At 35.8% G+C, this 24949-nt stretch overlaps 1 protein-coding gene across 4 annotated transcripts in view; it reads left to right on the top strand.

Moving 5' to 3' along the window:
• Positions 1 to 24949, top strand: part of LOC124285294 (potassium voltage-gated channel protein Shal-like) — a 106907-nt gene that overhangs the window by 49314 nt on the left and 32644 nt on the right. The gene's annotated exons all lie outside the window — the stretch shown is intronic.

Genomic DNA, 24949 nt, shown 5'->3' with positions numbered 1-24949 from the left:
AGAAATGGGTTTCACACACAATACCAATGTGGGGACTCGAACCCGGGTCTTCGGCGCTGTAACCACAAGGCTACCACACCGCCCATCGGTATTTTACTAATAGTTCATAAATAGTATCGGATAGACCCTTGGAGATTTTATACACTGGAAAAGTCGACCTTATGTGAAATGTTTTACTGGAATATTGCTTGGTGAAATAGTTTGTTGATCTGGTGACTTAGCACTAAGCCTATGTCTTTCACGACATTTGTTACGTCAGCTTTCCCCATACCATTATCTACCCATTAATAAAGAATAGCTGCAGTCGTGGTATCATGTATTATTCATCCTCTGCTGCTGTTCTGGAACAGATGCATGTGGCGCTCTGTTAGTTTCATACTAGCTTGTAACACACTCGTAAGTCTGTTTCTGAAAAGTGATTTATTTGTATGTCAGGTTTAAGAAACTATCATTTCTTAGAATTGGAATGACGTCACTGTCATTTTCGCTTTGCCTAGCAGGTGTTGCCCAAGGGACAATGTCTTGAATGATGGAACCAGTCTCCAGCGTGTCCCCTTTGTAGCTTCGAGTCCATCTGGCAACTCATTGGTGTGTGTCTCTGTAAATGATTCAGTGGTGAACATGTTACTGTCATTTGCAGCCGTGTTCCCGAGGAACGAATATGTCATAGGTCTACAAGAAGGTATACATATATGTTGCGTGTTGAAATGAAAGGATTGGAGATTATATTGGACGTGAACTATCAACAGTAATGTTACCTTATCTGATGATTGGTAGACCGTCAAGCGCTGGGGGTCACGATGTGTTTTCCTTTTTCAATCAGACCTCCACCGTTTTGGTTTCAAATCAATCTCTGTGTGTCTGGTAAGCCACTTTAGGTTCGTCATCGGGGCGTTAGTGGTCAGTGGGATATGTTTTTTCGCAGTCCAAGTCTTCCCGATTAGTTTCTGAGCCACTACAGGATCATGAATAAATAAAACATAATTCAGTATTTGGCTTGACAGCGCAATCTGCATATCGTTTGGCTTCGCAGTTCATTACGAGTCCAAGCCTGAAACAGCTACTGCCTACCACCACTTCACATTGCCTAATGTCAGTGTAGATTACCACCAGCTTGCAATCTGTAAACAACAGGCCCTGGCAGACAGTTTTCACAGGGCTTCACAACACTTAACAGCTCGCTGCTAGAAATTGCTACGTTATGCCGCTAGACAAAGGTGATATATGTTTGCTCTTTAACGACTTCGATTCCTGACCTATTTCCATTTCATCCAGTGGTCATCTCACCTCGAGAGCAGATATTGAAATTAAGTTCATACCATCCCACAAGGTATCATGGCACCTGTTTTTATTCATCCATATTTCTGTTCTTTTAAACATCAACATCTCATCGATTCGCCAACATCGTTCTCTATCCGTGAACACCTATACATCATCCTCGTCGTGTAACCACATCCAATTCGTAACACCTCTCACCGATCCTTATGGTCATTTCAATACATCAGTACTGACCATTCCTTACCATATTCCAACATCCTCCTTACTATAAGGGTTTTCTAATTCAGGGGTTGTCCAGTAGTCAATGATTCTCCAAAAGACTAAGATCATTAGTTTAAATGATTATGTTTCTTGGCATCTGAGAACCACACCGTGATCCAGTGGTGCATAGATCAACATGCTTACTGTAAGGGTTTCCTAATTCAAGGGTTGATCAATGGATCTCCCCAAAACAAAGATCATTAGTTGAAATGATTATATGTCTTGGCTTGTGGGAACCATACCGTGATCCAGTGGTGCATAGATCAACATGCTTACTGTAAGGGTTTCCTAATTCAAGGGTTGATCAATGGTCAATGGCTCTCCCCAAAACAAAGATCATTAGTTGAAATGATTATGTTTCTTGACTTGTGAGCACCACACCGTGATCCAGTGGTGCATAGATCAACATGCTTACTGTAAGGGTTTCCTAATTCAAGGGTTGATCAATGGCTCTCCCCAAAACAAAGATCATTAGTTGAAATGATTATATGTCTTGGCTTGTGGGAACCATACCGTGATCCAGTGGTGCATAGATCAACATGCTTACTGTAAGGGTTTCCTAATTCAAGGGTTGATCAATGGTCAATGGATCTCCCCAAAACAAAGATCATTAGTTGAAATGATTATATGTCTTCTTGGCTTGTGGGAACCAGTGGTGCATAGATCAACACCGTGATCCAGTGGTGCATAGATCAACATGCTTACTGTAAGGGTTTCCTACTTCAAGGGTTGATCAATGGTCAATGGATCTCCCCAAAACAAAGATCATTAGTTTAAATGATTATGTTTCTTGGCGTGATTATGATCCAGTCTTGGATCAACATGCTTACTGAACCTACTTCAATCGATCAATGGTCAGTGGCTCTCCCCAAAACAAAGCATAGAAATCAACATGCTTACCTGATAAGTGGTTTCAACCTTACTGTAATTCAAGGGTTGATCAATGGTCAATGGATCTCCCCAAAACAAAGATCATTAGTTTAAATGATTATGTTTCTTGGCTTGTGAGAACCACATCGTGATCCAGTGGTGCATAGATCAACATGCTTACTGTAAGGGTTTCCTAATTCAAGGGTTGATCAATGGTCAATGGATCTCCCCAAAACAATAGTTCAAATGATATGTTTCTTGGCTTGTGAAAACCACACCGTGATCCAGTGGTGCATAGATCAACATGCTTACTGTAAGGGTTTCCTAATTCAAGGGTTGATCAATGGTCAATGGATCTCCCCAAAACAAAGATCATCAGTTTAAATGATTATGTTTCTTGGCTTGTGAGAACCACACCGTGATCCAAGTTCTCCAAGTGGATAACGCTTCCCATATGCAAGTAATGTTTCTATTCATATGAACCCAAAGACGAACCCCATTTAAATCGGCCATACCATCAAACAGCTCGGCACTGCACATCCATCTAGCCTCCTCATCTAAAACGGTGCCATGGAACCTGAAGGAGACAGACCATATTAACTGATGTTGTCAGGTCAATAGAACATAAGAAAAAGAATATAACTGATCTCTGCGCAGAATGCGTAAATGCGAACTATGACGTCCGCTCATGTCCATCGTTTACAATATATTGGCCAAGGTTCCAGCAAAACTGCCTGGCTGCTAAATATGTGCATATACGCCGAACCGAGATAGCAAGGCCGAGTTTCCTTTTCTCCTTAATAGTAATCTTTTCATTTCCATCTTGAATATCACATTTTGTTAGAGTTTGAATATGGATTGGGTAAAAATTCGCATTGATCCTTCCAGAATGTGTTCCATCTGTCGTGATGGAACACCTATTTTGCCATTAATATTCATATGATTTGGTCGGGGATGCATATACAAGATTGAACCAAGATCCACCTGAAGGACTAAAGGAAAACACAGTTTCACTTTCCTCTGATCAAAGCAACAAGTTATCTCTTCCTACCTGTAAATCGGTAATTAACAGGTAACTATAATGCTTTGCCGTGGTACATTGGTTTTTAATCATGTTGTTGTATGGGTAAAAAGGAAAACAACTCCTGCGTAATCAAAGTAAAACGTTTTTTCATTATGTGGAATGCCTTTAATCAAACAAGCAGCAGAAGCATTGGAGCTTTTGACCTTGCGAGCTAAAGGAGGTATTTTAAGCACGAGCTCTCGTTAATATTTTTAGAGAGTGTATGTAGTGTTATGCGTTAATGATGGCAATAAGTATGCTTAACGCTGGTATTGGTTGAGCATAACCGGCTGATAGTGTTACCATTCGCAGTTCCCATCAGCACCAGAAGGTACTAATGCAATGTGCAAAAGAGCGGTTCCTTATGTCATTGCGCAACAGGTGCCCTATATATTGTGCGAACGAGGTTTTTTACTATGAGGTGTAACATTACATTTTTAATGGTCGACGTTTATTGATTGTGTGGTAGTGATTGAAGTGATCTATAGTAACTTTTACCTAATCACCTCCAGTATAAGAGGATACGTATAATCCATTTCACACAATGGCAAATAAAAAAAAGGTCAGAAATATTACGGACACTTCGTCATAAATAGTACGATCTGACAAAACATATCATCGTCTCAAACTTTATCATTAATAGGAAACAACAAGGTTTTGTCAAAGACCTACAACCTGCGACAAGAGAACTACCGCCCCCCCCCCCCATCTGTGTCATCCCCTTCCCTCATTCCGCCCGACCCCACTTCCCCCGACACAACTTACAAGTTCATGTGTTATGACGGTGTCAAACAGGGGCGCATCCCACTCACTCACTCACTCACTCACTCACTCACTCACTCACTCACTCACTCACTCACTCACTCACTCACTCACTCACTCACTCACTCACTCTAGCTCAAATCAGCAACTACATCTGTGAGTGAGGTTTTCATTGACAACGTGTACACTGAACAACAAACACCATTGTGTGGTGATACAGGTATTGGCCATCGATTACATAGAATCAATGACGTCTAGTCTGACTTAATTCGCATTTTGCGTTTCCTGAATGAAAGACTTACGTTTGTACAGCGCTACCGTTTTCATTAAGCTTAGTGTTCCACACAGTAAAGCCGGCTACCTCTCCCAGCGGCTACCTCTCCCAGCGAAATCGTCCGTAGTATTAACATATTTGCAGATTAACGACTCTCAAATTCGTAGTTGTTTGTTTGATGTGTTTTGTCGCTTTCAATGATATCCCAGCTATATGATGGCAGTCAGTAAATACTAGAGTTTTGACCGAACAATCCAGTGGGTGACATCATGAGCATCAATGTAGGTAAATGGGATGACCAGCATCAACCATGTCCGCGAGCTATAAAACACCGAATCCACTAGTCGCCTTTTACGACAACGTGGATTGCTGAAGACCAGGGTGCCGTTGTACAAAGCGATCATAGCGATAAGGTGACTACAACACCCACGCCTTAACATAGACTATCGTCCTAGCGCTAAGGTTGTTTTATACAACAGCACCCAGTTCTAACCCGGATCTTCACGGCGTACAAATACATGATAGATATACCCCTTGATATAGAAGACGTTCCCCACAGTGTTGTCCTCAATGTCCGGAATAAAGGGGTTCACTGTTATCACGTCGATGTCCCCGATATAAGAAATATTGAATAATCTCTTCTTTGAGAGAGGTGTTCACGATGGTTTTTAAGTCATCGCTTACCATATGTGTATACTATTGGTAACACTTTGAGTAATAGAATACAATATGAAACACCTGCACATCGAGAACTGCTTTCCTAATAGTTTGACCTTTCCATCCGTGTTGCTAAATTGTCACGAGAAACTCTGCCGTTTTATAGTTAAATATTGACTGTAACTAACGGTACATGTTCTACCTCGTTCGAAGGTCACAAAACATGCAGGAATAAGTATGTAAAATCCTCGTTTAGAGATTTTCCTCTAATGTGCTTTACACGTAGAAACTGACAGCGAAGGAACACGATTAGGTCGAGGTAGGTCGATACAGTGTTGAACACACACACCGCCATTGATAACCGTTCACTACAACAACTGTTCAACAGTTACCCGGATGTCACAGATGGTCATGTGATTCGCGGGGCCAATGTTAATGTTTACTTCTATTACGTCATTTCACCTTCTTATACACAATGGGTATTGTTTATTGCCCCAGGTTTGACGGTCGATATAACTAATCGTTTTCTGACATCGAATTTTAACAAACTACGTATGGTTACAAAGTAGGTCAACCAAAAATATTCTATTTGTTTGCTTGGATGAAAGTTTGGTGAACGTTCTAAAGAGCAATAAACACAACCATTTATGGACATGGCAATGCTAACATGTTTTGACCTAGTTATGCGAGTTATATGTCACGGTAGTGCCATGTTTGAATGGATTGTCGGTATTGACATTGTTTCTATATCATACGCCTATATTGGTCCAATTCGAGAACAGTTTTGCCAATCAATACACAGCACGTGGCGGTTATTTCAGAAATTACAGATGGGAGTTTGGCTTCGTAAAGCTTTCAGCAGTATAACGGCGGTATTCTGGACGAAAAAACCCAAATGACACTCGGGACTGGGACACGTATTTATTGGGACTTTGAACAGCATTTAGAAGGAACACATAAAAGGTGAAAAGATATGAGGACAACATAAACAATATGAAAATAACATGAAGGTCATTATGAGGGGCGGTGGGGTAGCCTAGTGGTTAAAGCGTTCGCTCGTCACGCCGAAGATCCGGGTTCGATTCCCCACATGGGCACAATGTGTGAAGCCCATTTCTAGTGTCCCCCGCCGTGATATTGCTGGAATATTGCTAAAATCGGCGTAAAACTAAACTAAACTCACTCACTCACTCACTCATTATGATTATACGGTTGTATTCAGAATCGAAATTTAACATTTAAACTGAATTCCCAGAAAATGACTAACGCATACACAGCTCCACATAATATGTTCACTCACGGGTAGTCATTGTATCTTTAATTTAATTCTGAGTGTTTTGACCTTTGACAGCGAACATACCAGGACAGTGCCAACCGTTCCCACGTCCTTCACAAGCGGTATTATACCTCGGTATTGTCAATGTACCGTTTGAAAGAAGTGTACTGTTTAACAACAGTTTTCACGATGACAAAGACCAGTGGCACCAAGGCCGTTTTTACCAACATCTGCTTAAAATCTCTGTCTCTTTCTGTGTGGCCATGCGCAGTTAAGCTTGATCTATGGGACATTGAACACAGTTCTAATTCTGTCTATGACTCGTTTAAATTCCAACACGCAATCGGAAGGAATGGCAAAACAAATCTTCAGTCAGATTAATCTAAAGTTCTAACACGCAAACACTATTCTGTTTTCATGTTTTAAAGTTCCCTTTGCGCGTTCATGATCCGGATCAGTTTTCCATGATGTTCAATTCTCTATTACGTATGACCATCGCGACACCACAACAGGGTCCCCTATGGATATCTGAAGGCGGTGAAACTCGCCCACACAGTTGACAAGAGAAATATGTGTCGCTAGTTTCCATTCTCAGTTCTGCATGACTTCATTGGTATGGTAATACTACATCCTGGCATATAATTGCTGTGTAATCATTCAACTCAACACTGTCGACTTAAGCTCCAGATTGGGGGTACCGTTTGGACATGTATCCACATGGAAGAGCTTCACTAGGGGTCAGAGCCTACAAGGTCGTGGGATTTCGATTACAGTTTTCTACCCATGGTGTAATGGGTCACAGTGCTTTGGTGATGTGAACAACAGGTCTTATCAAAAGCTATCTGATAATGAAGCTTCGTGCTATGTTATGCTACTACGGCTATTTATACCTCCTATTATATGATCAATACGCTACTGGCATTATTCAAATACTCTAATACGTTAGTCATTAGCAGCTTAATGAGGAAACTATGGCCATTAGCGACTTTTCATATAAAACTAGTTTCCCCTCGTAAATGCATTTCGCGTTATTTTCAAAGCTGACACTCAGGATTCAATGACATCTTACAACGATAGAAGATGCTCGTACGAGGTTGATGGAATTCATTTTGAAAACTTACACCATTGTTGTTTTGTGTGTGGAATATTAGAAGCTAAATTTAAATTTCTTATTTCGTTTTAAATATGTGCACCTTTGTTTGAAGCTCTTTCAGCATGTTACCAAGCTCGTTAACATACAATGTACCGTCGACGTTATATGTTTGGTTCTGAGTACATGCACAATGGTGAAATAGAGAAGGTATATATATATACACACACACACACACACACATATATATATATATATATATATGTCTTTGATTCTATGCGTATCTGACATGCAAACTATGTTGTTACCTTATTACCTTCATGTCTCACACACACTGTTAGGTTGTTGCCATTTTATCAAGTTTCGTCGTTACTGTATTCTGCTGACTGATCACAAGATATACAGACTTCAGATGTAGATTTCATCCATCCATAAATTTGAGTTGGATAAATTGTTTATAGTAATATGTGTATATTATCTAGTATTATCTGTCTTTGCTTTGAGTCATGAAATCGGTGTGTATTAGCATAATAATTTATTTCACTTTCCCCAAAACATGATATTACATATCTAACAAACAGTTCATAATGGCATATATTCAATGTACAACATATTATTACCTTCTTGCATTTCTAACCATAACCATTGTTTATGTTGTTATCATCCAGTGACTTTAATATCAGTGAGAGTAACGCGCTACAAAGGTTGTATATTTTCAAATCGTGTTGCATTTGCGTTTCGTCCCTCCATTGATGGGATAGAACTCCTGCATAATATATACGTTTGAGAACTACATTGCGTCTTTATAACGGCCTATATATAACAAGTCAAAAATGTACAACCCGAATTTCTGTGATGTGTGTATTTCACGAAATTATTCGTTAAATCAATAGGTTTACTAATGGCCACCCAGTAACCTACAGATAGAGCAAAGCTTTGCAATCAAGGGGAAAACGTCATCAACTAAGGATATGGGTAGTGTAACCCTGACTATGATTTGGCAAGTGTCTTGTAGCCTTGAGGAGTACTCCACTGCTGGAACTGCAGGAAAGACTTCATTTGTTTCACCTACCAGTGACTACGCCTTCCAGAGAAATCGACTGTAGTATTGATCGTTGGTTCCCACCCTGATCTTGTGTCTAGTTGTTTCCAGTATCACGTTCAGCTAGGCAAGTCACAAGAGGGGATGGCTTTCATGCTTCAGGCCAATTAACGAAAGTCGATATCGTGGTTAGAATTGGCAGTTTGGGTACACGGTTTCATTTTTGGCTACACAATGAATATTTCATAGTGTGATTGAAGTGATGGCCTGATCAATTTCAGATGTACAGTTTTTAACAGGTGCTTGTACATGTTCAGTTGGACCTGGGGAGGTTAAGTCGGCCAGGCTAACTGGTTTACCCAGTGACATGGCCAACCCATCTGTGATTAGATGGTACATCACAAGCTTGTTACTTCTGCCTGGATGAACACTGTTGATGCTGTTCCTGCTATGAGTAGTAACATGATAGTGCTTGTATTCTGATTATCTCATCACACATTGGTTAGTGACAGCCATTATTGCGCAGTGGTGAAACCTACTAGTTATATACATTTAATGATATATCTGGGATATACCCTGAACTATTCTTGAAGATTCTTGAAACTAGTATTGCACATGAGACATGTTTCTACGTGATAGGAACCTTGGAATTTTTGCCTCAACAAATGATGATGACAATGATGATAGTGTTAATGATGCTGATGCTGACGACGGCGACGACGACGACGACGATGATGATTGATGATGATGATGCTGATGTCGCTGATGATGATAATGGCTTATAATATTTTTTTTGTCCTGGTTTGGTCGTTCACATGAAACGGTTTCTGCTAATGGTGCATGACACTACTCACCTTTCATACTCAAAGCCTAGTTAAGAACGATAGAACTTAATTCTACAAGTCATCTGTCAATAAGGTCGTAACTCTCAAAACAAGACAGGAAATGTGTTACTCTCAATATTAATTCTGACATTTTGCTCTTAGACCCGATGCCACGGCAAATGCAGACATGAAATTAAGCTTAAAGACCCTTAATGGTAATTGAATATACCAATTCACTAATCTCCACTTGACATCTGAATGGAACGGTATTTCATATTTTAACGTCATTATGCCTTCCCTGCCTGGTTATGACATTTACCACACTAATGTAGCTGAATGCTCCATCCAGTCTATAAACGCCGTGTTGAGTTATTTGATTCAGATTCGTAGCGCCTGAACAATTGTCAGTTCTAAGCAAGTGGGGATGTTAAAGAGAGTCAAGAACATCAGAATTGATCACCCCTCGCCCCACATGTCATCATTTTCGCATCAGTTGGCTTCAAACTCAAATATATTAACCTAAAAGCCAGTCAAATATGTTGTAGGGTGAGAATCAGCAAAATACCTCAATGGTTCTTGAAAGCAAATGGTGCAAGAGCATATTATGTCACACTACTTAATGCCAGGCTTTCACGTTGGAAACTGCCATGGATTTTATCAATATTTGCATATGATTTATCAATACGTATGTATATCGATTCATATTAACGATTAGTTGTAGGAGGAACTTGAATGGGCCTTGTTGTGCGTTGTCATTACGCATTGGAACTGAACAGATCGTAAAGTGGTATTACATGTTCAAGTGACTAGTGTTACATTTGATCTTCATGAATATCTAACCAACGGAAGTTTCCTGAAAAACATGAAAGAAGTAATGAATATTATTATATTCTATAAGGCAAATAAAACGACCCATTTAAATGGCATATATGATAAATATTACTATTACTTATATGTTTTCAAATTATGTACATGATGACGTCAAAGTATTGATAAAGGGATAATCTTGGCTTGAAATTAGTCTGTCCTGGATGAAATGTGGCACACAGCTGTGTCGTTTTGTCAGGTAGTTAACACTTCAGATTCAGATGTTGCTGAGATGGATTCAATTCCACACCGTGAAACAGCCGTTAGGTTATAATTACCTGAACCCATTGAATATATGAGCTGTTCTTGGCAGTGTTTCATTAATATTTTTAATTATATCCACAGAAGCATTGTATACATAAAGAACATTGTTTTATTCTCAAATCATTAAATATATCAAGTACGAGGACACAATTAGTTTAGTGTTTTGAAGGCATTGCTAATTCCTTGGTAATTGACATCCAATGATCGAGGGAAAAAAGTACCAGCGCCTATAGCATGCACTAGTTGCCTGGATATGTGCGCTATATAAATATCCTATATTAATAATAATAATAATAAATATTTTAAAATAGAAGCAACAAAAACCTTCCAAAATTATTAGAAATCTCAACTAAAATCAGAGTACGTTGTACGATTCCGACTAGATCATAAGTATGTGTATATGAATTAATATCACATACTGTAACCAGGGTTCGCGAAAATATGAGCTTTAGAACCACTGTGGCGGAATCCGTCACAAACAAATGAGCCGGAAAACAAATGATTTATGTTTTGATCTCGAGTATTGGGACAAAATATGAAGTGTCGTTTTCACACAAACAGGGACTTGGTTTTACATGATTTGTTGAACAATTTTGTATCGTTGTCACCACAGAGTATGTTATGCAGACATTGAACATACGTCTCTGTATCCAGTAGCTATAACTCGCCTGTGTCTTCATTACTTAAAAGTTTGTATCATTTCTTACTGTTATAGTATGCTTTGCTTAGAATGAAGCAATAGGTTTGTAAATATATTCTCTTCAATAGCTCACGATTGTTCAGAATCTCAAAATATGTCCATTACTGTTGTAATGGCCAAGGTATTATGTGTCCATGTATCCATGGCAACGGGAATGGGCATCGATCTTTTCTACCCATTTGTTAGGCAGCTGCTGTTTACACTCAACTTTGCAATATATTTATCTCCAGTATTGCAGGTAGTGAAGGAAAAGGCAAGGAATCCCTACATATGCTCTGGATGTTGTAACGAAGAATGCACATTGATTATAGAAACCTACAGAAACACTGAGGAACCATCCGCGTTTCGACTTTTGTCTTCTGATACGCCATAGATACAAATGCTCGTAGAGGTTGATAAGGCTTGCAAGGAATGCCTTGAAGTGATGAGCGCACCTTTGCGCTATCTGTAACATAAACAGAAAAAGTGCAGGCTCGGAATGCAAACGTTCTACTCCAGAATATTTGTTCTTCTCCAGAATGTCTGCTTGCATGACACTACATGGATATTTTATCATATAAAAACAATAGAACAAAACAATAATTGTCAGCATGGACATTGTAAAAGTTGCGTTGTTGTTCATGAACACTGTAACAGTGCTTTAGACAACGATCATGATGATCATGATGATGGTTACGTGTTCATGATCACTATAACAATAAACTACGGTTATCGCGAACTCAAAGAAACCGCTAGTGTGTTATAGCGGTAATTCGTTTACGCATTTCGACTAAAATGTACATCAAGAAGCGAGGGCGTTATATCCGTACGTTCGTTTTAAACGTAGTTAACTCTCTATGGAATATACACAGATTCTATAAGTGGCTAGTGAAACGTCCACGATGACAGTGTCGATGTAAACGCAATTTTATTGTCATGCATATGTGTTACTGTATTCGAGCATTTACGATCATACAGTGAATGACACCAAATATCATGATCAAAATATGAATGCATAAAAAGTCGTAAATGTAAACAATGAAAAAATACAATTGGCTGTTAACATTTCACAATAAGTTAATTTGTACGCATAATGCATGTATAATTTATTGTCATATTCATGCATATGTATAATATGATACTCATACATATACATGTAGATCATGAGATAAAATGTATATATACCCAGAGGCAAAATACAGTTTTTCATGGTTATTTTTTTCGAGTTGAACAGTGTTTCTGTTGGGACCAAGGACAAGTAACTGCAGGAATTAAGCATGTTATTACTTAAACCAACACTTGAAAGGTAATACCAAATATTACGATGTTGTTTTTGAAACCTCTTGCACTGAACGGATAATTCAAGAGTTATCAACACGGCTAATTTGGCTGTTTAGACAATATTGTTTCCCCGTGCGTTAACACCACCCGGGTCCATTCCTGCTCCAGCCCTAGCACGCTACTGTAGAATTGTGCTCTGCTAATGAAAGCCGCGGGCGTCCTTCTGCGGAGAACGAATCTGAAGATAAGTCGTGACGTTATCGCTTACCACAGATAATAGTTATTATATTGGTAGGCTGATGGACATAGGGATTTAATCCACGCGCCAGCGTTACCTGCTGGGCGAGCTATCACAGTGATGTAGCGCGCTGTCGTGACGTCAATGGGTGAATTAGAACATGGCATGCGGCCAGTGCGGTCACCGGGGCTATGCGGCCATGTCAACCTTGAATAGAGCACAGACATGTTAGGCCCCATGGGCATACTTCCAATTTAGGAATTGCTGCAAATATTACATTTTCCTGAATCGCTGTACTGGAAATACATTAACATGTGTTTCTGTGACATGATCATAAATAAACCGGGCAGGTATCATGTTCATCCCAGGAGTCAGTTCGGATTAATATCTAAATCAATTAACAACATGAGGTATTTAGAAACAATGTTCTTAATAGGACACTGGCTACAACAATCATTTAGCGCTCATTGTTAGGATATAGAGGAGGGTTAATTATCTCCTGTAATCCTCCTTAGCGCCTTTAATGAATCTGGCAGCTTTCTGCATTCTTTACAATCGTGAGATAATTGTTTTAAATCGCAATTACCTTTCTTTATGATTAGCTGACACTTTGTTCTAGTGATGTCTTGTGATGTCTTGTGATGTCTTGTGATGTCTTATGTCTGTACATGTGAACGTTATAGAGATATTTTAACAGCGTTGCTTTTAATTAAATTAATTACCATTTTGCAAATTACTTCAGTGATAACTGCTCTTTGCATACATGATGGCAGAGAGATGAAGCGTGTTCTGACCCTCAGTTCTATCTCTAAGTTATCTCTCACGACAGTGACTTTGGTTTTAATGCCAGTTGGAACAGCATGCGAAGTATATGACAGTGTGTCAGCTAAAAATAAGCAGAAAGCCTGAAGTGAAATTGGGTTTAACGTCGTGCTTGAGAATTTTCGCTCATATGACGACGTGCATGCGTGTGTATGTGTATGTGCGGCTGCTGGTACTAGCCCAGACTTAAGCTGGTTTTATAGTGCTAGCCCACTGAGATACCATGCCGCAGTGAAGCATGAATACCCCACTCAGACACATTAAACTGACTCCGAGCCGACCAGTCCTTGTTGTACCCATTAATGCCGAGCGCCATGCAGGGACCAACAAGTACCATATTTTAACGTCTTTTGGTATGACGCGGTCGGGGATCGAACCCGCGACCTTCCGCTCTCCGGGCGGACGCTCTAACCACTACACCACGGAGGCGGTCGCAGAAAGCCTGAAGTGGTAGAGTTCCTTGACATTTACAACTTCGGTGATATCCACGCGTACAGGTGTTGTTTTGAAAAACCAATGCTCATCAACAGAATATAAATATGGTACATTATACTAAATAATATACAGTAATAAAAGGGTAGATATGTTTTAAATAGTATAGATTTCTCTCCAATAAGTTGAGAACGAATTTCATTATAAATTTTATTAACCTATTCGTGACGTCAGAGGGAGATGTTTGCAGGACAAAAAGCCATTGTGTTACAAGGGACTGATTCAATTTTACAGAGTGAAAATGAGTGCATTTAAACAGTCTGACCTGATAAGTCGAGAAACATGAATGCATGCTGACACATCTATACAAATGGATCGAGCTATATTACTAGGTCAATATGCAAGTGTACGTTTGGAGTTTTATTAAATGATAAATGACGCGTGTGTGGCAATCCATATCGCACTTAGGTTACACAGTGCTGGCCTCGAAATGAATTCTAAGTGACGATACATGTGTACATATATTAGTAAGCCATCATATGGAAACTGTATGCAATTTGATTTTATAATGTGTAGTTATGCATCACGATAGAGAGTGTTATCGGCAATGCCATGGAAACTGGATATTGTTTCATTTGAAATGGTACAGAAAAAATCAAATAGTTAATGAGATTCATGTGAATAGTTTTTGTTATGTCACGGTTTGTACTGGTGGTGTGTTCTCATATGACAGGCAGATAGACAGACACACAGACTGACAGAATTACCATATTTTGGTACCACATCATAGGAAATATACAAACTACATGTATGGACTTATCATACGCTGATAAAAGTAACAATAAAATTGAATATTAATCAGTGTTATAGTGACACGTCGTCATTATTGAAACGAACGCGATGAGACTTATATGACAATATGAACATCTTTGGTTGTAAACTTGCGGCTATAACGATGATGACGAAAATCAGAGTACTGGAAGAGGGCATCTTAAATGATCCCAAACATATTTCATGCATTTTGGGAATCGAACACAGAACTTTGGCGCGACGAGCGAACGCGTCAACCATCGTCCCCTAAACGTTGTGTTTTATATGATATTTCCAGTTAGGCTGTGTAAGATGTAAAAACCGGTCGTATACGTATGTATATTATAGATGCTGCACTAAAGACGATGTTGTTCTATAGATAAAACTACATGAGCTATCAATACTTGATTAATTTAATCCCACACCATATAGATCTGACTGTCGAGACCAGCACTTGAGAGGCAAGTTGTTGACTAAACTGATTCTATGGAAGTCCCAATTTGAATTGAGCCACTGTATTGCTTGCTACGGTTTTGAATAAATATATACGCTTGGAAACCAATGCAATTGACGAGACTTTGCATATGTTTATGACTAGTGGCACCGGTGGGGCAGGATACGCTCACACCTGGTATCGTGAACACCTGGTATCATTACTATTTCATAGTGATTGATACACATAACCACGTATGTTATGGATTTACAACTTCTTTAAAATTTACAACACACTTTAATATTTACAATGTGTTATAATTATTAAAGAAGTTGTAAATCCATACCATACGTTGTTATGTTACCTTCCAACTTCTAAATGCCCATCAAGCATCGGATTCATAAACACATGTACTGTCATGGTATCGCATGGTCACAATCACTGGATTATCTGGTTCAGATTCGATCGTTTACAAACAACATCGTACAGCTGTAATACTGCTGAAATAAATACATGCTCATGATATAGTCACAACTGTGCAATCGACTCTGTTTTAGCAGAGATTTCCTATGGACGTAGAAAGGGTTTTGTCGCTTCTATTCACAAATAGAGAATCGCATTTTTAAATGCCCTTTTCCCAACGTGGTGGAAGATTTCATTATGTGTTCGGTGTAGTATTAAATTCTGCATGGGTATTTGATGGCATAAGATTTAATCATAGACAAGGGGTTAATTCGATTTCAGGTGTGGAGATATAGATGTCATCGTACAATACAGGTGTATACCTTCTCACATATAGTTTACCTGCGTGTTCCTTTATTTCTTGTAAAGTAATATGCTTTGGACACCCATACCCGCAATGGATTATTTGTGGTAAAGTAAATATTCATTGAATACCGCATCTGCAACGGATTCTACATTATTTACTTAAAATATATAATTCAACGTGAATTTGTATTCGCAAAATCTCAAGCGACGTGTGGATTCTTGTTGAGAGTTACCATATGCATGACAGCGATAGTTTTCTTGTGTTGCAGGTTCATTTGGGATCATACGCCTGTGGTTTTACTCATGCAGGAATTATATTTTGCGACTTCTTTCAAATGTGCATTTGTTAAATACACAGATGGCAGTTATTATCCCGTTGCGCAATGTTGCATTCAACGCTGACAATTTAAAATATTTAGTAGAATTGTGTTCAGTGTTGTATTCCACATTGACAATTCAAACTATTTAGTAGAGTTATGTTCAGTGTTGGATTTTACATTGACAATTCAAACTATTTAGTAGAGTTATGTTCAGTGTTGGATTTTACATTTTCAATTCAAACTATTTAGTAGAGTTATGTTCAGTGTTGGATTCTACATTGACAATTCAAACTATTTAGTAGAGTTATGTTCAGTGTTGGATTCTACATTGACAATTCAAACTATTTAGTAGAGTTATGTTCAGTGTTGAATTCTACATTGACAATTCAAACTATTTAGTAGAGTTATGTTCAGTGTTGAATTCTACATTGACAATTCAAACTATTTAGTAGAGTTATGTTCAGTGTTGAATTCTACATTGACAATTTAAAATATTTAGTAGAGTTATGTTCAGTGTTGGATTCTACATTGACAATTCAAACTATTTAGTAGAGTTATGTTCAGTGTTGGATTCTACATTGACAATTCAAACTATTTAGTAGAGTTATGTTCAGTGTTGAATTCTACATTGACAATTCAAACTATTTAGTAGAGTTATGTTCAGTGTTGGATTCTACATTGACAATTCAAACTATTTAGTAGAGTTATGTTCAGTGTTGGATTCTACATTGACAATTCAAACTATTTAGTAGAGTTATGTTCAGTGTTGAATTCTACATTGACAATTCAAACTATTTAGTAGAGTTATGTTCAGTGTTTGATTCTACATTGACAATTCAAACTATTTAGTAGAGTTATGTTCAGTGTTGAATTCTACATTGACAATTCAAACTATTTAGTAGAGTTATGTTCAGTGTTGAATTCTACATTGACAATTCAAACTATTTAGTAGAGTTATGTTCAGTGTTGGATTCTACATTGACAATTCAAACTATTTAGTAGAGTTATGTTCAGTGTTGGATTCTACATTGACAATTCAAACTATTTAGTAGAGTTATGTTCAGTGTTGAATTCTACATTGACAATTCAAACTATTTAGTAGAGTTATGTTCAGTGTTGGATTCTACATTGACAATTCAAACTATTTAGTAGAGTTATGTTCAGTGTTGGATTCTACATTGACAATTCAAACTATTTAGTAGAGTTATGTTCAGTGTTGATTCTACATTTGACAATTCAAACTATTTAGTAGAGTTATGTTCAGTGTTGGATTCTACATTGACAATTCAAACTATTTAGTAGAGTTATGTTCAGTGTTGGATTCTACATTGACAATTCAAACTATTTAGTAGAGTTATGTTCAGTGTTGGATTCTACATTGACAATTCAAACTATTTAGTAGAGTTATGTTCAGTGTTAGATTCTACATTGACAATTCAAACTATTTAGTAGAGTTATGTTCAGTGTTGGATTCTACATTGACAATTCAAACTATTTAGTAGAGTTATGTTCAGTGTTGGATTCTACATTGACAATTCAAACTATTTAGTAGAGTTATGTTCAGTGTTGGATTCTACATTGACAATTCAAACTATTTAGTAGAGTTATGTTCAGTGTTGGATTCTACATTGACAATTCAAACCATTTAGTAGAGTTATGTTCAGTGTTGGATTCTACATTGACAATTCAAACTATTTAGTAGAGTTATGTTCAGTGTTGGATTCTACATTGACAATTCAAACTATTTAGTAGAGTTATGTTCAGATTCTACATTGACAATTCAAACTATTTAGTAGAGTTATGTTCAGTGTTGGATTCTACATTGACAATTCAAACTATTTAGTAGAGTTATGTTCAGTGTTGGATTCTACATTGACAATTCAAACTATTTAGTAGAGTTATGTTCAGTGTTGGATTCTACATTGACAATTCAAACTATTTAGTAGAGTTATGTTCAGTGTTGGATTCTACATTGACAATTCAAACTATTTAGTAGAGTTATGTTCAGTGTTGGATTCTACATTGACAATTCAAACTATTTAGTAGAGTTATGTTCAGTGTTGGATTCTACATTGACAATTCAAACTATTTAGTAGAGTTATGTTCAGTGTTGGATTCTACATTGACAATTCAAACTATTTAGTAGAGTTATGTTCAGTGTTGGATTCTACACATTGACAATTCAAACTATTTAGTAGAGTTATGTTCAGTGTTGATTCTACATTGACAATTCAAACTATTTAGTAGAGTTATGTTCAGTGTTGGATTCTACATTGACAATTCAAACTATTTAGTAGAGTTATGTTCAGTGTTGGATTCTACATTGACAATTCAAACTATTTAGTAGAGTTATGTTCAGTGTTGGATTCTACATTGACAATTCAAACTATTTAGTAGAGTTATGTTCAGTGTTGGATTCTACATTGACAATTCAAACTATTTAGTAGAGTTATGTTCAGTGTTGGATTCTACATTGACAATTCAAACTATTTAGTAGAGTTATGTTCAGTGTTGATTCTACATTGACAATTCAAACTATTTAGTAGAGTTATGTTCAGTGTTGGATTCTACATTGACAATTCAAACTATTTAGTAGAGTTATGTTCAGTGTTGGATTCTACATTGACAATTCAAACTATTTAGTAGAGTTATGTTCAGTGTTGGATTCTACATTGACAATTCAAACTATTTAGTAGAGTTATGTTCAGTGTTGGATTCTACATTGACAATTCAAACTATTTAGTAGAGTTATGTTCAGTGTTGAATTCTACATTTGACAATTCAAACTATTTAGTAGAGTTATGTTCAGTGTTGGATTCTACATTGACAATTCAAACTATTTAGTAGAGTTATGTTCAGTGTTGAATTCTACATTTGACAATTCAAACTATTTAGTAGAGTTATGTTCAGTGTTGGATTCTACATTGACAATTCAAACTATTTAGTAGAGTTATGTTCAGTGTTGGATTCTACATTGACAATTCAAACTATTTAGTAGAGTTATGTTCAGTGTTGGATTCTACATTGACAATTCAAACTATTTAGTAGAGTTATGTTCAGTGTTGGATTCTACATTGACAATTCAAACTATTTAGTAGAGTTATGTTCAGTGTTGGATTCTACATTGACAATTCAAACTATTTAGTAGAGTTATGTTCAGTGTTGGATTCTACATTGACAATTCAAACTATTTAGTAGAGTTATGTTCAGTGTTGGATTCTACATTGACAATTCAAACTATTTAGTAGAGTTATGTTCAGTGTTGGATTCTACATTGACAATTCAAACTATTTAGTAGAGTTATGTTCAGTGTTGATTCTACATTGACAATTCAAACTATTTAGTAGAGTTATGTTCAGTGTTGGATTCTACATTGACAATTCAAACTATTTAGTAGAGTTATGTTCAGTGTTGGATTCTACATTGACAATTCAAACTATTTAGTAGAGTTATGTTCAGTGTTGAATTCTACATTGACAATTCAAACTATTTAGTAGAGTTATGTTCAGTGTTGGATTCTACATTGACAATTCAAACTATTTAGTAGAGTTATGTTCAGTGTTGGATTCTACATTGACAATTCAAACTATTTAGTAGAGTTATGTTCAGTGTTGGATTCTACATTGACAATTCAAACTATTTAGTAGAGTTATGTTCAGTGTTGGATTCTACATTGACAATTCAAACTATTTAGTAGAGTTATGTTCAGTGTTGAATTCTACATTGACAATTCAACTATTTAGTAGAGTTATGTTCAGTGTTGGATTCTACATTGACAATTCAAACTATTTAGTAGAGTTATGTTCAGTGTTGGATTCTACATTGACAATTCAAACTATTTAGTAGAGTTATGTTCAGTGATTGATTCTACATTCAAACTATTTGACAATTCAAACTATTTAGTAGAGTTATGTTCAGTGTTGGATTCTACATTGACAATTCAAACTATTTAGTAGAGTTATGTTCAGTGTTGGATTCTACATTGACAATTCAAACTATTTAGTAGAGTTATGTTCAGTGTTGAATTCTACATTGACAATTCAAACTATTTAGTAGAGTTATGTTCAGTGTTGGATTCTACATTGACAATTCAAACTATTTAGTAGAGTTATGTTCAGTGTTGGATTCTACATTGACAATTCAAACTATTTAGTAGAGTTATGTTCAGTGTTGGATTCTACATTGATAATTCAAACTATTTAGTAGAGTTATGTTCAGTGTTTTATTCCACATTGACAATTCAAACTATTTAGTAGAGTTATGTTCAGTGTTTGATTCTACATTGACAATTCAAACTATTTAGTAGAGTTATGTTCAGTGTTGGATTCTACATTGACAATTCAAACTATTTAGTAGAGTTATGTTCAGTGTTGGATTCTACATTGACAATTCAAACTATTTAGTAGAGTTATGTTCAGTGTTGGATTCTACATTTACAATTCAAACTATTTAGTAGAGTTATGTTCAGTTGATTCTACATTGACAATTCAAACTATTTAGTAGAGTTATGTTCAGTGTTGGATTCTACATTGACAATTCAAACTATTTAGTAGAGTTATGTTCAGTGTTGGATTTACATTGACAATTCAAACTATTTAGTAGAGTTATGTTCAGTGTTGGATTCTACATTGACAATTCAAACTATTTAGTAGAGTTATGTTCAGTGTTGGATTCTACATTGACAATTCAAACTATTTAGTAGAGTTATGTTCAGTGTTGGATTCTACATTGACAATTCAAACTATTTAGTAGAGTTATGTTCAGTGTTGGATTCTACATTGACAATTCAAACTATTTAGTAGAGTTATGTTCAGTGTTGGATTCTACATTGACAATTCAAACTATTTAGTAGAGTTATGTTATGTTCAGTGTTGTAGATTCTCACATTGACAATTCAAACTATTTAGTAGAGTTATGTTCAGTGTTGAATTCTACATTGACAATTCAAACTATTTAGTAGAGTTATGTTCAGTGTTGGATTCTACATTGACAATTCAAACTATTTAGTAGAGTTATGTTCAGTGTTGGATTCTACATTGACAATTCAAACTATTTAGTAGAGTTATGTTCAGTGTTGGATTCTACATTGACAATTCAAACCATTTAGTAGAGTTATGTTCAGTGTTGGATTCTACATTGACAATTCAAACTATTTAGTAGAGTTATGTTCAGTGTTGGATTCTACATTGACAATTCAAACTATTTAGTAGAGTTATGTTCAGTGTTGGATTCTACATTGACAATTCAAACTATTTAGTAGAGTTATGTTCAGTGTTGAATTCTACATTGACAATTCAAACTATTTAGTAGAGTTATGTTCAGTGTTGGATTCTACATTGACAATTCAAACTATTTAGTAGAGTTATGTTCAGTGTTGGATTCTACATTGACAATTCAAACTATTTAGTAGAGTTATGTTCAGTGTTGGATTCTACATTGACAATTCAAACTATTTAGTAGAGTTATGTTCAGTGTTGAATTCTACATTGACAATTCAAACTATTTAGTAGAGTTATGTTCAGTGTTGGATTCTACATTGACAATTCAAACTATTTAGTAGAGTTATGTTCAGTGTTGGATTCTACATTGACAATTCAAACTATTTAGTAGAGTTATGTTCAGTGTTGGATTCTACATTGACAATTCAAACTATTTAGTAGAGTTATGTTCAGTGTTGGATTCTACATTGACAATTCAAACTATTTAGTAGAGTTATGTTCAGTGTTGAATTCTACATTGACAATTCAAACTATTTAGTAGAGTTATGTTCAGTGTTGGATTCTACATTGACAATTCAAACTATTTAGTAGAGTTATGTTCAGTGTTGGATTCTACATTGACAATTCAAACTATTTAGTAGAGTTATGTTCAGTGTTGATTCTACATTGACAATTCAAACTATTTAGTAGAGTTATGTTCAGTGTTGGATTCTACATTGACAATTCAAACTATTTAGTAGAGTTATGTTCAGTGTTGGATTCTACATTGACAATTCAAACTATTTAGTAGAGTTATGTTCAGTGTTGGATTCTACATTTACAATTCAAACTATTTAGTAGAGTTATGTTCAGTGTTGGATTCTACATTGACAATTCAAACTATTTAGTAGAGTTATGTTCAGTGTTGGATTCTACATTGACAATTCAAACTATTTAGTAGAGTTATGTTCAGTGTTGGATTCTACATTGACAATTCAAACTATTTAGTAGAGTTATGTTCAGTGTTGGATTCTACATTGACAATTCAAACTATTTAGTAGAGTTATGTTCAGTGTTGAATTCTACATTTACAATTCAAACTATTTAGTAGAGTTATGTTCAGTGTTGGATTCTACATTGACAATTCAAACTATTTAGTAGAGTTATGTTCAGTGTTGGATTCTACATTGACAATTCAAACTATTTAGTAGAGTTATGTTCAGTGTTGGATTCTACATTGACAATTCAAACTATTTAGTAGAGTTATGTTCAGTGTTGGATTCCACATTGACAATTCAAACTATTTAGTAGAGTTATGTTCAGTGTTGAATTCTACATTGACAATTCAAACTATTTAGTAGAGTTATGTTCAGTGTTGGATTCTACATTGACAATTCAAACTATTTAGTAGAGTTATGTTCAGTGTTGGATTCTACATTGACAATTCAAACTATTTAGTAGAGTTATGTTCAGTGTTGGATTCTACATTTACAATTCAAACTATTTAGTAGAGTTATGTTCAGTGTTGGATTCTACATTGACAATTCAAACTATTTAGTAGAGTTATGTTCAGTGTTGATTCTACATTGACAATTCAAACTATTTAGTAGAGTTATGTTCAGTGTTGGAATTCTACATTGACAATTCAAACTATTTAGTAGAGTTATGTTCAGTGTTGGATTCTACATTGACAATTCAAACTATTTAGTAGAGTTATGTTCAGTGTTGAATTCTACATTGACAATTCAAACTATTTAGTAGAGTTATGTTCAGTGTTGGATTCTACATTGACAATTCAAACTATTTAGTAGAGTTATGTTCAGTGTTGAATTCTACATTGACAATTCAAACTATTTAGTAGAGTTATGTTCAGTGTTGGATTCTACATTGACAATTCAAACTATTTAGTAGAGTTATGTTCAGTGTTGGATTCTACATTGACAATTCAAACTATTTAGTAGAGTTATGTTCAGTGTTGGATTCTACATTGACAATTCAAACTATTTAGTAGAGTTATGTTCAGTGTTGGATTCTACATTGACAATTCAAACTATTTAGTAGAGTTATGTTCAGTGTTGGATTCTACATTGACAATTCAAACTATTTAGTAGAGTTATGTTCAGTGTTGGATTCTACATTGACAATTCAAACTATTTAGTAGAGTTATGTTCAGTGTTGGATTCTACATTGACAATTCAAACTATTTAGTAGAGTTATGTTCAGTGTTGGATTCTACATTGACAATTCAAACTATTTAGTAGAGTTATGTTCAGTGTTGGATTCTACATTGACAATTCAAACTATTTAGTAGAGTTATGTTCAGTGTTGGATTCTACATTGACAATTCAAACTATTTAGTAGAGTTATGTTCAGTGTTTGATTCTACATTGACAATTCAAACTATTTAGTAGAGTTATGTTCAGTGTTGGATTCTACATTGACAATTCAAACTATTTAGTAGAGTTATGTTCAGTGTTGGATTCTACATTGACAATTCAAACTATTTAGTAGAGTTATGTTCAGTGTTGGATTCTACATTGACAATTCAAACTATTTAGTAGAGTTATGTTCAGTGTTGGATTCTACATTGACAATTCAAACTATTTAGTAGAGTTATGTTCAGTGTTGGATTCTACATTGACAATTCAAACTATTTAGTAGAGTTATGTTCAGTGTTGGATTCTACATTGACAATTCAAACTATTTAGTAGAGTTATGTTCAGTGTTGGATTCTACATTGACAATTCAAACTATTTAGTAGAGTTATGTTCAGTGTTGGATTCTACATTGACAATTCAAACTATTTAGTAGAGTTATGTTCAGTGTTGAATTCTACATTTTCAATTCAAACTATTTAGTAGAGTTATGTTCAGTGTTGGATTCTACATTGACAATTCAAACTATTTAGTAGAGTTATGTTCAGTGTTGGATTCTACATTGACAATTCAAACTATTTAGTAGAGTTATGTTCAGTGTTGGATTCTACATTGACAATTCAAACTATTTAGTAGAGTTATGTTCAGTGTTGGATTCTACATTGACAATTCAAACTATTTAGTAGAGTTATGTTCAGTGTTGAATTCTACATTGACAATTCAAACTATTTAGTAGAGTTATGTTCAGTGTTGGATTCTACATTGACAATTCAAACTATTTAGTAGAGTTATGTTCTTGATTCAATTCAAAACTATTTAGTAGAGTTATGTTCAGTGTTGGATTCTACATTGACAATTCAAACTATTTAGTAGAGTTATGTTCAGTGTTGGATTCTACATTGACAATTCAAACTATTTAGTAGAGTTATGTTCAGTGTTGGATTCTACATTGACAATTCAAACTATTTAGTAGAGTTATGTTCAGTGTTGGATTCTACATTGACAATTCAAACTATTTAGTAGAGTTATGTTCAGTGTTGGATTCCACATTGACAATTCAAACCA

Source organism: Haliotis rubra, unplaced genomic scaffold, assembly GCF_003918875.1.
Source record: "Haliotis rubra isolate DU_JTF1 unplaced genomic scaffold, ASM391887v1 Scf358, whole genome shotgun sequence".
Taxonomy (NCBI): domain Eukaryota; kingdom Metazoa; phylum Mollusca; class Gastropoda; order Lepetellida; family Haliotidae; genus Haliotis; species Haliotis rubra.
The sequence above is the reverse complement of the archived record's forward strand: the minus strand, read 5'-3'. Positions and strand labels throughout refer to the sequence as shown.